The sequence below is a fragment of the Triticum aestivum genome, chromosome 6A (genome assembly GCF_018294505.1).
Source record: "Triticum aestivum cultivar Chinese Spring chromosome 6A, IWGSC CS RefSeq v2.1, whole genome shotgun sequence".
NCBI lineage: Eukaryota > Viridiplantae > Streptophyta > Magnoliopsida > Poales > Poaceae > Triticum > Triticum aestivum.
This window is the reverse complement of record NC_057809.1, coordinates 269634592-269647507: the sequence shown is the minus strand read 5'-3', so window position 1 is coordinate 269647507 and position 12916 is coordinate 269634592. Positions and strand designations below refer to the sequence as shown.

The window sequence follows — 12916 nt, the reverse complement described above, 5'->3', positions numbered from 1 at the left end:
AATAACAATCTTCATCTCGGGTGCAAGTGAAACACACCACTATTGAAAATGCACTGTAACACTCTCAGAAGTGAACCACGTTAATTTTTGCTAGTGAACCTCAAATCCATATTTTTCGATCGTCCCACAAAAACAATCTTCTTTCAAAAAAGAAGTGAACCTCTCACGTGAATTTCTTTTTCTCCCTTCTGACAAAGTAAACTACCAACCACCACATAATGGACCACGTCATGTTTTCTCGAAGTAAAAAAATAACATCAGTGCTTCAGAATGCTCAACACACAAATTCATAATTTTTTACACAGCCGTACAAGTACATACTGTACCAGAGCACCCCAAGCAGAGAAACTCATGTCGCACTACACAGTATAATCTGAAATGGCACAAGGTCAAACTCCAACGGGACATCCAACCGAAATGCACCACTTTCTTTCCTGCAAAAAATAAGTAAAGGAAGGAAGGGGTTGCAGTACTGGGCGATCTGGGGTGCAGCTATGTGTCCACCCGAGAGGAGACGCAAAACTGCATCACACACGCCACTATGCGACCTAAAACTACAACACAGGTTCAGCGATGAATTACACCACTATGCGACCTATACTACATGCATGGCCGATGGACTACATGCACATGTGCTCCACACCGCATGGGCGCATCGCCTGAAACTGAGTAAATTGCACAGAAGTACCACAATTGGGCCATTACAAGCAGATTGGTACCAAGATTGGTAATTTTTACGTGTCAGCACCAAGTCTGGGGCAAGCCGTTACAAAAAGGTCTAAACAGCGTATAAACACGTATTGACGGTGTATCTGACCGGCGCACCCCGCCTGTCGGGTGCCGACGTGGCATGTTTTTCGCAGAAACCCCCCTATTTCGCTGGCGCTGTTGTTCGTCGTCTCCACCGCGGTGGCGCACGATCTGGATCGAGGGAGGAGCCCCTCGATCCCAAGCTCCTTCGCTTCCCATAACCCTCGCCCCGCCCTAGCCTCCTCCTCGCCTCGCCGCCGGCCGGCCGTTCGAGCATCACCACCAGCGACCAGGACCAGGCCATCCCCGCACCCTGCCTCTCTCCTTCTTTTCCCCGCACCCTGCCTCTCTCCTTTTCTTCTTTCTTCCATTTTCTCTTCTCTCTCTCTCACCCGGAGCTCTCTCTCTCTCTTGCCCATTGGACAGGAGCCCGACGTCAAGCCGCCATGGATGGCCTCCCGTAGCTCCAACCCGACGCGCCGCCTTGGTTCCCGGCCAATCCGCGCTGGAGAGCCTCAGATCCGTCCATCCCCTTCGTTCCTCGACGCTGGAGCCCCTGCATCGCGCCGCCTCCTCCCCTTTGACCGCAACGCCCCAGCGCCCTACTTCGCCGGATCCGGCCTCCTCTGCGCCTCCCGTTCCTGCGCCCTACCTCGCCGGATCCGGCCTCCTCTGCGCCTCCCGTGCCCGCGCCCTACCTCGCCGGATCCGGCCTCCTCTGCGCCTCCCGTGCCCGCGCCCTACCTCACCGGAGCCGGCCTCCTGTGCGCCTCCCGTGCCCGCACCCTACCTCGCCGGATTCGGCCTCCTGTGCGCCTCCCGTGCCCGCACCCTACCTCACTGAACCCTACCGGTCAGATACACCGTCAATACACGTTTATACGCTGTTTAGACCTTTTTGTAACGGCTTGCCCCAGACTTGGTACGGACACGTAAAAATTACCAATCTTGGTACCAATCTGCTTCTAATGCCCCAATTGTGGTACTTCTGTGCAATTTACTCCCTGAAACTGCACGTGGACAGGAACCAAGATCGCCCTCCTCTTCTCGCTTGGAGAAGAGTGTCTGCTCAGCTGACTGCACCTGTCGCGTCACCAAGCTACACGACAAAAGCACCGAGGTGATGAAGCTCGTGCTTAGATTAACCACAAGCAGAGGAAAAGCAAACCTCACCTGGCCAGCCACTGAGCTGTACCACAACGGCCACCAGAGTGCACCACGGCAACTACCGGAGTGCACTGCGTTGATGCCATCGTCGCCGACGCGCTCATGAACTACACCCACAGGAGCACTGAACCACATCTCATGCCTGCGAGCTACACGTCCGTGGTCGTCGGACTGCACGGGGAACCATCAGTGAGCAGAAACAAAAATATATGTTTCCACCTGAGCACACTGCTTTCACAGACGTGAGCACCATCGAGGCTTCACCTCCATGGATATTGAGCTAGAGGAGTGGTTCCGCTGGGGCCGGAGTGGAGCTACCGGAGGGGAGGAAGATACGAGCACGAGGGGAGCCGCGACCTGATCCGGTAGATGGGAGGGTGTGGGCGGCGTGGGGAGGAGTGGACTGCTGCGCCGCACAGAGCCAGTGCTGGAGGCACGCCAGCGGGGCGCTCGGGCTGGTGGAGGTAAGGGTGTGCACCGCCCGCCGGATCCATGTTGCTGCTCGGGGGGCAAGGACGAGGGGAGTTGGAGGGGGTTGGGGGCAGTCGCCGGGACAACGGTGGGGAACGGCGACGCTCGACCCCGGCGCCTGGGCGGTGCAGCGGGGCTGGATCCGTCGCCTGTCCGCCGCGGCATGGCCGGATCCATGGCCTGGGCGGCGAGGAGGCGCATGGGTCGCGAGGGCACTGGGGAGACGGCTGCGCGGGTGCGCGAGGGCGGCGGCGGTGCTGCAGTGGGGCGCGGGGAGGGAGGCGGCGACGCCATGGGATGGAGGAGCACGGGGGAGAGAGGTGTGGGTGGGGCAGGTCGTGGGATGGAGGAGCACGGGGGGAGAGATGAGTGGGGTGGGTAGCACCATGGTTGGGATAAGGTTAGTTTTTTTGTGTGCACAGTTCGGACTTCGCAAGGTGTTAGCAGAATAAGGCTCTAGTGTTATTAAAATAAGGGTCTTAAGGGTGTTATTAGAATAGACCCATCCTATATATATATATATATATATATTAGACCTACTGTTACCTGTTTGCCCCAAAAGTAGCCATCGATCTAAAATCCATGAGAAAAAGATCCTGCATCCATTAATAAAAGGGAAAACTTTGTTTTTGCACTCTAACTTGTATCAATTTTGCTTATGCCACTCTAGAATTTGACATCTCACTGTTGCCATTCTTAGCTTTTGATAATACATCATAAATGACATTCCATGGAAAAAACAATAATTTTTCATTTCACTTTTACCACTCTTAGCTTTTGACAATGTATCACAATTGCCATTCTATTTTTTTGCTTTTGCCACAAAATGGCAGAAGTAATATGTTGTCAAAAGCTAAGAGTGGAAAAAGTGAAATGTCAAATTCTAGAGTGGCATAAGCAAAGTGGGCAAAAACTAGAGTGGCAAAAACAAAATTTACCCTTAATAAAATTCTCTCAATCTAAAATCCATGAAAAAAAATTCCTGCATCCATAAATAAAATTCTCCCGGACCCCTCTTTTTCACAGGCAGCAACTCGAATGGTGTTAACATTGACCCCCGGGCACCGGCTCAGAGCACCGTAACCGCGTGGTGCACACAAGGTGCCTTTTTCTCAAGGAGAAAAGAGCTCTGTTTTTACCAATCCGTAACATGAGTTTTACAATCAAGGATTACATGCTCTCTAATCAACTCGGGAAATGTGTTCAAACTCCCCGTGCAAACTCTCACTCCATGCTCTAGCATGTCTAGCCACTGAGTCGGTAGCCTTGTTGCATTTTTTTCTCTTAGTGTGTACTACATGGCACTCTTCTAGACAGAGCAAACCTGTCTTTGTTTCTTTGTCAATTCCACACTACTTCGTTTTGTCCAGATTTTTCGAACAGAGAGCATTATTGCTGATTGTAGCAGTCAGTTTCCAGGATGAACCGTCCAGGCTAGTTAGCAATCATTAATTTGACACTCAAAAACGCCGCTTTAGCCTCAACTTCCCCCGACTCAGAGCAGTTCTGGATGGAGTTGCAGGTAGCCAACATAACTGATCCTTCAGGTGCTTGGGATGACAGTGATGTTGGATGTTTCCGAAGCTGTGTAGGCGTTGTTGGTTTCTGTGTTGCCGACAATCGTGTTTTTGCCTTCGCTAAGCAGCATTAAGTCCATGCCAGTTTGTTGATGTCGGCCATGCGACTAGTGAATAATTGGAGTATAAGAAGCTCGAGGGTCGATGAGGTGCAACACATAGGTGTACGGGACGAAGTGGCCCGGAAGGCGTCCCGCATGTACCACTCAGACTCGAATTACCAGGTCAGGTTGATGGACGAAGGAAACGATGGACTATAGTTTCACTAGGACACTTGGGAATTGTTGTCAAGTTAGTTTTCATCATGCTCACATGATTCACGTTCGTTACTTTGATAATTTGATATGTGGGTGGACCAGTGCTTGGGTGCCGCCCTTCCTTGGACAAGCCTCCCACTTATGATTAACCCCTCTCTCAAGCATCCGCAACTACGAAAGAAGTATTAAGGTAAACCTAACCATAGCATAAAACATCTAGACCTAAATCGGCTCCTTACGAAGCAACGCATTGATACGTCCATTTTGCATCATGTTTTCTTACTATTATTTATAATGTTTTTCTCCATAATAATGCTTTTTGGAGTAATTCTAATGCCTTTTCTCTCATAATTTGCAAGGAACACACCAAGAGGGATAATTCTAGCAGTTGGAAATCAGGACCTGGAAAAGCTACGTCAGGCCACCTATTCTGCACAACTCCAAATGAGCTGAAACTTCACGTAGATATTTATGGATTATTTAAGAAATACTTGAGCCAATAACCACCAGAGTGGGGACACCAGGTGGGCACAACCCACCTGGGCGCGCCAGCCTCCCCCCCCCCCCAGGCACGCCCTGGTGGGTTGTGACCTCCTCAGCCCACCTCTGGTGCCCATCTTTTGGTATATAAGTCATGGGAGAAAAATAAGAGGAGGACTTTTAGGACGAAGCGCCGCCGCCTCGAGGCGGAACTTGGGCAGGAGCACTTTTGCCCTCCAGCAGAGCGATTCCGTCGGGGGAACTTCCCTCCCGGAGGGGGAAATCATCGTCATCATCATCACCAACAACTCTCCCATCTCGGGGAGGGCAATCTCCACCAACATCTTCAATAGAACTATCTCCTCTCAAACCCTAGTTCATCTCTTGTGTTCAATCTTGTTACCGGAACCATAGATTGGTACTTGTGGGTGACGAGTAGTGTTGATTACATCTTGTAGTTGATTACTATATGGTTTATTTGGTGGAAGATTATATGTGCATATCCATTATGCTATTTAATATTCCTCTAATCATGAACATATTTATCATTTTTGAGTAGTTACTTTTGTTCTTGAGGTCACGGGAGAAATCATGTTGCAAGTAATCATGTGAACTTGATATGTGTTTGATATTTTGATAGTATGAATGTTGTTATTCCCTTAGTGGTGTCATGTGAACGTCGACTGCATGACACTTCACCGTATTTGGGACTAAGGGAATGCATTGTGGAGTAGCAATTAGATGGTGGGTTTCGAGAGTGACAGAAGCTTAAACCCCGGTTTATGCGCTATTCCGTAAGGGACCGATTGGATCCAAAAGTTTAATGCTATGGTTAGAATTTATTCTTAGCACTTTTCTCATAGTTGCGGATGCTTGCAGGAGGGTTAATCATAAGTAGGAGGTTTGTTCAAGTAAGAATAGCAATTAAGCATCGGTCCACCCACATATCAAATTATCAAAGTAGTGAATACAAATCAAACCAACATGATGAAAGTGACTAGATGAAATTCCCTTGTACCCTCAAGAACGCTTTGCTTATCATAAGAGACCGTTTTGGCCTGTCCTTTGCCTCAAAAGGATTGGGCTACCTTGTTGGGGAACGTAGTAATTTCAAAAAAATTCCTACGCACACGCAAGATCATGGTGATGCATAGCAACGAGAGGGGAGAGTGTTGTCCACGTACCCTAGTAGACCGAAAGCGGAAGCGTTAGCACAACGCGGTTGATGTAGTCGTACGTCATCATGGCCCGACCGATCAAGCACCGAAACTACGACACCTCCGAGTTCTAGCACACATTCAGCTCGATGACGATCCCCGGACTCTGATCCAGCAGAATGTCGGGGAAGAGTTCCGTCAGCACGACGGCATGGTGACGATCTTGATGTTCTACTGTTGCAGGGCTTCGCCTAAGCACCACTACAATATTATCGAGGACTATGGTGGAGGGGGGCATCGCACACGGCTAAGAGATCAATGATCAACTATTGTATCTCTAGGGTGCCCCCTTGCCCCCGTATATAAAGGAGTGGAGGAGGGGGCCGGCCAAGGAGGGTGGCGCGCCCAAGGGGGGGAATCCAACTCCCACCGGGAGTAGGACTCCCCTTTTTCCTATTAGGAGTAGGAGAGGGAAGGAAGAGGAAGGAGGGAGGAAGGAAAGGGGGCGGGCGGCCCCCCTCCCAATTCGGATTGGGCTTGGGGGCGCCCCTTCCCTTGCTCCTTTCCCCTCCTTTCCACTAAGGCCCAATAAGGCCCATATACCTCCCGGGGGGTTCCGGTAACCTCCCGGTGATCCGGTATTGTCCCAATCTTACCCGGAACCTTTCCGGTGTCCAAATATAGTCGTCCAATATATCGATCTTTATGTCTCGACCATTTCAAGACTCCTCGTCAAGTCCGTGATCACATCCGGGACTCCGAACAACCTTCGGTACATCAAAATATATAAACTCATAATGAAACTGTCATCGTAACGTTAAGCGTGCGGACCCTACGGGTTCGAGAACAATGTAGACATGACCGAGACACGTCTCCGGTCAATAACCAATAGCGGAACCTGGATGCTCATATTGGCTCCTACATATTCTATGAAGGTCTTTATCGGTCAGACCGCATAACAACATACGTTGTTCCCTTTGTCATTGGTATGTTACTTGTCCGAGATTCGATCGTCGGTATCTCAATACCTAGTTCAATCTCGTTACCGGCAAGTCTCTTTACTCGTTCCATAATACATCATCTTGCAACTAACTTATTAGTTGCATTCCTTGCAAGGCTTAAGTGATGTGTATTACCGAGAGGGCCCATAGATACCTCTCCGACAATCGGAGCGACAAATCCTAATCTCGAAATACGCCAACCCAACATGTACCTTTGGAGACACTTGTAGAGCACCTTCATAATCACCCAGTTACGTTGTGACGTTTGGTAGCACACAAAGTGTTCCTTCGGTAAACGGGAGTTGCATAATCTCATAGTCATAGGAACATGTATAAGTCATGAAGAAAGCAATAGCAACATACTAAACTATCGGGTGCTAAGCTAATGGAATGGGTCATGTCAATCACATCATTCTCCTAATGATGTGATCCCGTTAATCAAATGACAACTCATGTCTATGGTTAGGAAACATAACCATCTTCGATTAACGAGCTAGTCAAGTAGAGGTATACTAGTGACACTTTGTTTGTCTATGTATTCACACAAGTATTACGTTTCCGGTTAATACAATTCTAGCATGAATAATAAACAGTTATCATGATATAAGGAAATAAATAATAACTTTATTATTGCCTCTAGGGCATATTTCCTTCAGTCTCCCACTTGCACTAGAGTCAATAATCTAGATCACATCGCCATGTGATTTAACATCAATAGTTCACATCGTCATGTGACCAACACCCACAGGGTTTACTAGAGTCAATAATCTAGTTCACATCGCTATGTGATTAATACCCAAATAGTACTAAGGTGTGATCATGTTTTGCTTATGAGGGAAGTTTAGTCAACGGGTCTGCCACATTCAGATCCGTATGTATTTTGCAAATTTCTATGTCAACAATGCTCTGCACGGAGCTACTCTAGCTAATTGCTCCCACTTTCAATATGTATCCAGATTGAGACTTTGAGTCATCTGGATCAGTGTCAAAACTTGCATCGACGTTACCCTTTACGACGAACCTTTTGTCACCTCCATAATCGAGAAACATATCCTTATTCCACTAAGGATAATTTTGTCCAATGTCCAGTGATCTACTCCTAGATCACTATTGTACTCCCTTGCCAAACACAGGGCAGGGTATACAATAGGTCTGGTACACAGCATGGCATACTTTATAGAACCTATGGCTGAGGCATAGGGAATGACTTTCATTCTCTCTCTATCTTCTGCCGTGGTCGGGTTTTGAGTCTTACTCAACTTCACACCTTGTAACATAGGCAAGAACTCTTTCTTTGACTGTTCTATTTTGAACTACTTCAAAATCTTGTCAAGGTATGTACTCATTGAAAAAATTATCAAGCGTCTTGCTCTATCTCTATAGATCTTGATGCTCAATATGTAAGCAGCTTCGCCGAGGTCTTTCTTTGAAAAACTCCTTTCAAACACTCCTTTATGCTTTGCAGAATAATTCTACATTATCTCCAATCAACAATATATTATTCACATATACTTATCAGAAATGCTGTAGTGCTCCCACTCACTTTCTTGTAAATACAGGCTTCACTGCAAGTCTGTATAAAACTATATGCTTTGATCAACCTATCAAAGCGTATATTCCAACTCCGAGATGCTTGCACCAGTCCAAAGATGGATCGTTGGAGCTTGCATATTTTGTTAGCACCTTTAGGATCGACAAAACATTCTTGTTGCATCATATACAACTCTTCTTTAATAAATCTATTAAGGAATGCAGTTTTGTTTATCCACTTGTCAGATTTCATAAAATGCGGCAATTGCTAACATGATTCGGACAGACTTAAGCATAGATACGAGTGAGAAACTCTCATCATAGTCAACACCTTGAACTTGTCGAAAACCTTTTTGTGACAACTCTAGCTTTTCTAGATAGTGGCACTACTATCAGTGTCCGTCTTCCTCTTGAAGATCCATTTAATATCAATGGCTCATCGATCAATGGGCAAGTCAATCAAAGTCCATACTTTGTTCTCATACATGGATCTCATCTCAGATTTCATGGCCTCAAGCCATTTCGCGGAATCTGGGCTCATCATCACTTCCTCATAGTTCGTAGGCTCGTCATGGTCAAGTAACATGACCCCCAGATTAGGATTACCATACCACTCTGGTGCGGGTCTCACTCTGGTTTACCTACGAGGTTCGGTAGTAACTTGATCTGAAGTTACATGATCATCATCATTAGCTTCCTCACTAATTGGTGTAGTAATCACAGGAATAGATTTCTGTGATGAACTACTTTCCAATAAGGGAGTAGGTACAGTTACCTCATCAAGTTCTACTTTCCTCCCACTCACTTCTTTCGAGAGAAACTCCTTTTCTAGAAAGGATCCATTCAAAGCAACGAATATATTGCCTTCGGATCTGTGATAGAAGGTGTACCCAACATTTTCTTTTGGGTATCCTATGAAGACGCACTTCTCCGATTTGGGTTAGAGCTTATCAGGTTGAAACTTTTTCACATAAGCATTGCAACCTCAAACTTTAAGAAACGACAGCTTAGCTTTCTTGCCAAACCATAGTTCATACGGTGTCATCTCAACGGATTTAGATGGTGCCCTATTTAACATGAATGCAGCTGTCTCTAATGCATAACCCCAAAACGATAGTGGTAGATCGGTAAGAGACATCATAGATCGCACCATATCTAATAAAGTACGTTTATGACTTTCGGACACACCATTATGCTGTGGTGTTCCAGGCGGCGTGAGTAGTAACAATTTCACATTGTTTTTAACTGAAGGCCAAACTCGTAACTCAAATATTTTACTTCTGCGATCATATCGTAGAAACTTTTATTTTTGTTACGATGATTCTCCACTTCACTCTGAAATTCTTTGAACTTTTCAAATGTTTTAGACTTGTGTTTCATCAAGTAGATATACTCATATCTGCTGAAATCATCTGTGAAGATCAGAAAATAATGATACCTGCCGCGAGCTTCAATATTCATCGCACCACATACATCAGTATGCATGATTTCCAACAAATCTGTTGCTTGCTGCATTGTTCCGGAGAACGGAGTCTTAGTCATCTTGCCCATGAGGCATGGATCGCAAGCATCAACTGATTCATAATCAAGTGATTCCAAAAGTCCATCAGCATGGAGTTTCTTCATGCGCTTTACACCAATATGACCTAAACGGTAGTGCCACAAGTAAGTTGCACTATCATTATTAACTTTGCATCTTTTGGTTTCAATATTATGAATATGTGTATCACTATGATCGAGATCCAACGAACCATTTTCATTGGGTGTGTAACCATATATGTAAATAGAATAACAATTTATTCTCTTACTTAAATGAATAACCGTATTGCAATAAACATGATCAAATCATATTCATGCTCAATGCAAACACCAAATAACACTTATTTAGGTTTAACACTAATCCCTAAAGTATATGGAGTGTGTGATGATGATCATATCAATCTTGGAACCACTTCCAGCACACATCGTCACTTCAACCTTAACTAGTCTCTGTTCATTCTGCAACTCCCATTTCGAGTTACTACTCTTAGCAACTGAACCAGTATCAAATACCGAGGGGTTGCTATGAACACTGGTAAAATACACATCAATAATCTGTATATCAAATATACCTTTGTTCACTTTGCCATCCTTCTTATCCGCCAAATACTTGGGGTAGTTCCGCTTCCAGTGTCCAGTCCCTTTGCAGTAGAAGCACTTAGTCTCAGGCTTAGGATCAGACTTGGGCTTCTTCACTTGAGCAGCAACTTGCTTGCCGTTCTTCTTGAAGTTCCTCTTCTTCCCTTTGCCCTTTTCTTGAAACTAGTGGCCTTGTCTACCATCAACACTTGATATTTTTCTTGATTTCTACCTTCGTCGATTTCAGCATTACGAAGAGCTTGGGAATCATTTCCGTTATCCCTTGCATATCATAGTTCATCACGAAGTTCTACTAACTTGGTGATGGTGACTAGAGAATTCTGTCAATCACTATTTTATCTGGAAGATTAACTCCCACTTGATTCAAGCGATTGTAGTACCCAGACAATCTGAGCACATGCTCATTGCTTGAGCTATTCTCCTCCATCTTTTAGCTATAGAACTTGTTGGAGACTTCATATCTCTCAACTCGGGTATTTACTTGAAATATTAACTTCAACTCCTGGAACATCTCATATGGTCCATGACATTCAAAACGTCTTTGAAATCCCGATTCTAAGCTGTTAAGCATGGTGCACTAAACTATCAAGTAGTCATCATATTGAGCTAGCCAAACGTTCATAACGTCTGCATCTGCTCCTGCAATAGGTCAGTCACCTAGCGGTGCATCAAGGACATAATTCTTCTATGCAGCAATAAGGATAAACCTCAGATCACGGATCCAATCCGCATCATTGCTACTAACATTTTTCAACCTAGTTTTCTCTAGGAACATATAAAAATTAAACGGGGAGCAAGATCGCGAGCTATTGATCTACAACATAGATATGCTAATACTACCAGGACTAAGTTCATGATAAATTAAAGTTCAATTAATCATATTACTTAAGAACTCCCACTTAGATAGACATCCCTCTAATCATCTAAGTGATCACGTGATCCAAATCAACTAAACCATAACCGATCATCACGTGAAATGGAGTACCTTTCAATGGTGAACAACATTATGTTGATCATATCTACTATATGATTCACGCTCGACCTTTCGGTCTCCAGTGTTCCGAGGCCATATCTGCATATGCTAGGCTCGTCAAGTTTAACCCGAGTATTCTGCGTGTGCAAAACTGGCTTGCACCCGTTGTAGATGGATGTAGAGCTTATCACACCCGATCATCACGTGGTGTCTGGGCACGGCAAACTTTGGCAACGGTGCATACTCAGGGAGAACACTTTTATCTTGAAATTTAGTGAGAGATCATCTTATAATGCTACCGTCACTTAAAGCAAGATAAGATGCATAAAAGATAAACATCACATGCAATCATAATATGTGACATGATATGGCCATCATCATCTTGTGCCTTTGATCTCCATCTCCAAAACATCGTCATGATTTCCATCGTCACCAGCATGACACCATGATCTCCATCATCTTGATCTATATCAATGTGTTGTCATATGGTTGTCTCGCCAACAATTGTTGTTGCAACTATTGCTATCGCATAGCAATAAAGTAAAGTAATTATTTCGCGCTTGCATCTTATGCAATAGAGAGATAACCATGAGGCTTTTGCCAGTTGCCGATAACTTCAACAAAACATGATCATCTTATACAACAACTTATATCTCATCATGTCTTGACCATATCACATCACAACATGCCCTGCAAAAACAAGTTAGATGTCCTCTACTTTGTTGTTGCAAGTTTTACGTGGCTGCTACGGGCTTAGCAAGAACCGTTCTTACCTACACATAAAAACCACAACGATAGTTTGTCAAGTTGGTGCTGTTTTAACCTTCTCAAGGACCGGGTGTAGCCACACTCGGTTCAACTAAAGTTGGAGAAACTAACACCCGCTAGTCACCTATGTGCATAGCACGGCGGTAAAACCAGTCTCGCGTAAGCGTACGTGTAATGTCGGTCCGGGCCACTTCATCCAACAATACCGCCGAACCAAAGTGTGACATGCTGGTAAGCAGTATGACTTATATCGCCCACAACTCACTTGTGTTCTACTCATGCATATAACATCAACACATAAAACCTAGGCTCTGATACCACTGTTGGGGAACGTAGTAATTTCAAAAAAATTCCTACGCACACGTAAGATCATGGTGATGCATAGCAACGAGAGGGGAGAGTGTTGTCCACGTACCCTCGTAGACCAAAAGCGGAAGCGTTAGCACAACGCGGTTGATGTAGTCGTACATCTTCACGGCCCGACCGATCAAGCACCGAAACTACGGCACCTCCGAGTTCTAGCACACGTTCAGCTCGATGACGATCCCCGGACTCCGATCCAGCAGAATGTCGGGGAAGAGTTCCGTCAGCATGACGGCGTGGTGACGATCTTGATGTTCTACTGTTGCAGGGCTTCTCCTAAGCA

General features: G+C 45.5%; 1 long non-coding RNA gene across 1 annotated transcript; it reads right to left on the bottom strand.

Moving 5' to 3' along the window:
* Positions 1 to 216: 216 nt before the first annotated feature.
* LOC123130601 (uncharacterized) lies at positions 217 to 2741 on the bottom strand. Its single transcript, XR_006463907.1, has 2 exons — positions 1924 to 2741; positions 217 to 1849 (listed from the first exon to the last, which is right to left on the bottom strand). It is a non-coding gene; the product is annotated as an uncharacterized lncRNA (long non-coding RNA).
* Between the last annotated feature and the right edge of the window lie 10175 nt (positions 2742 to 12916).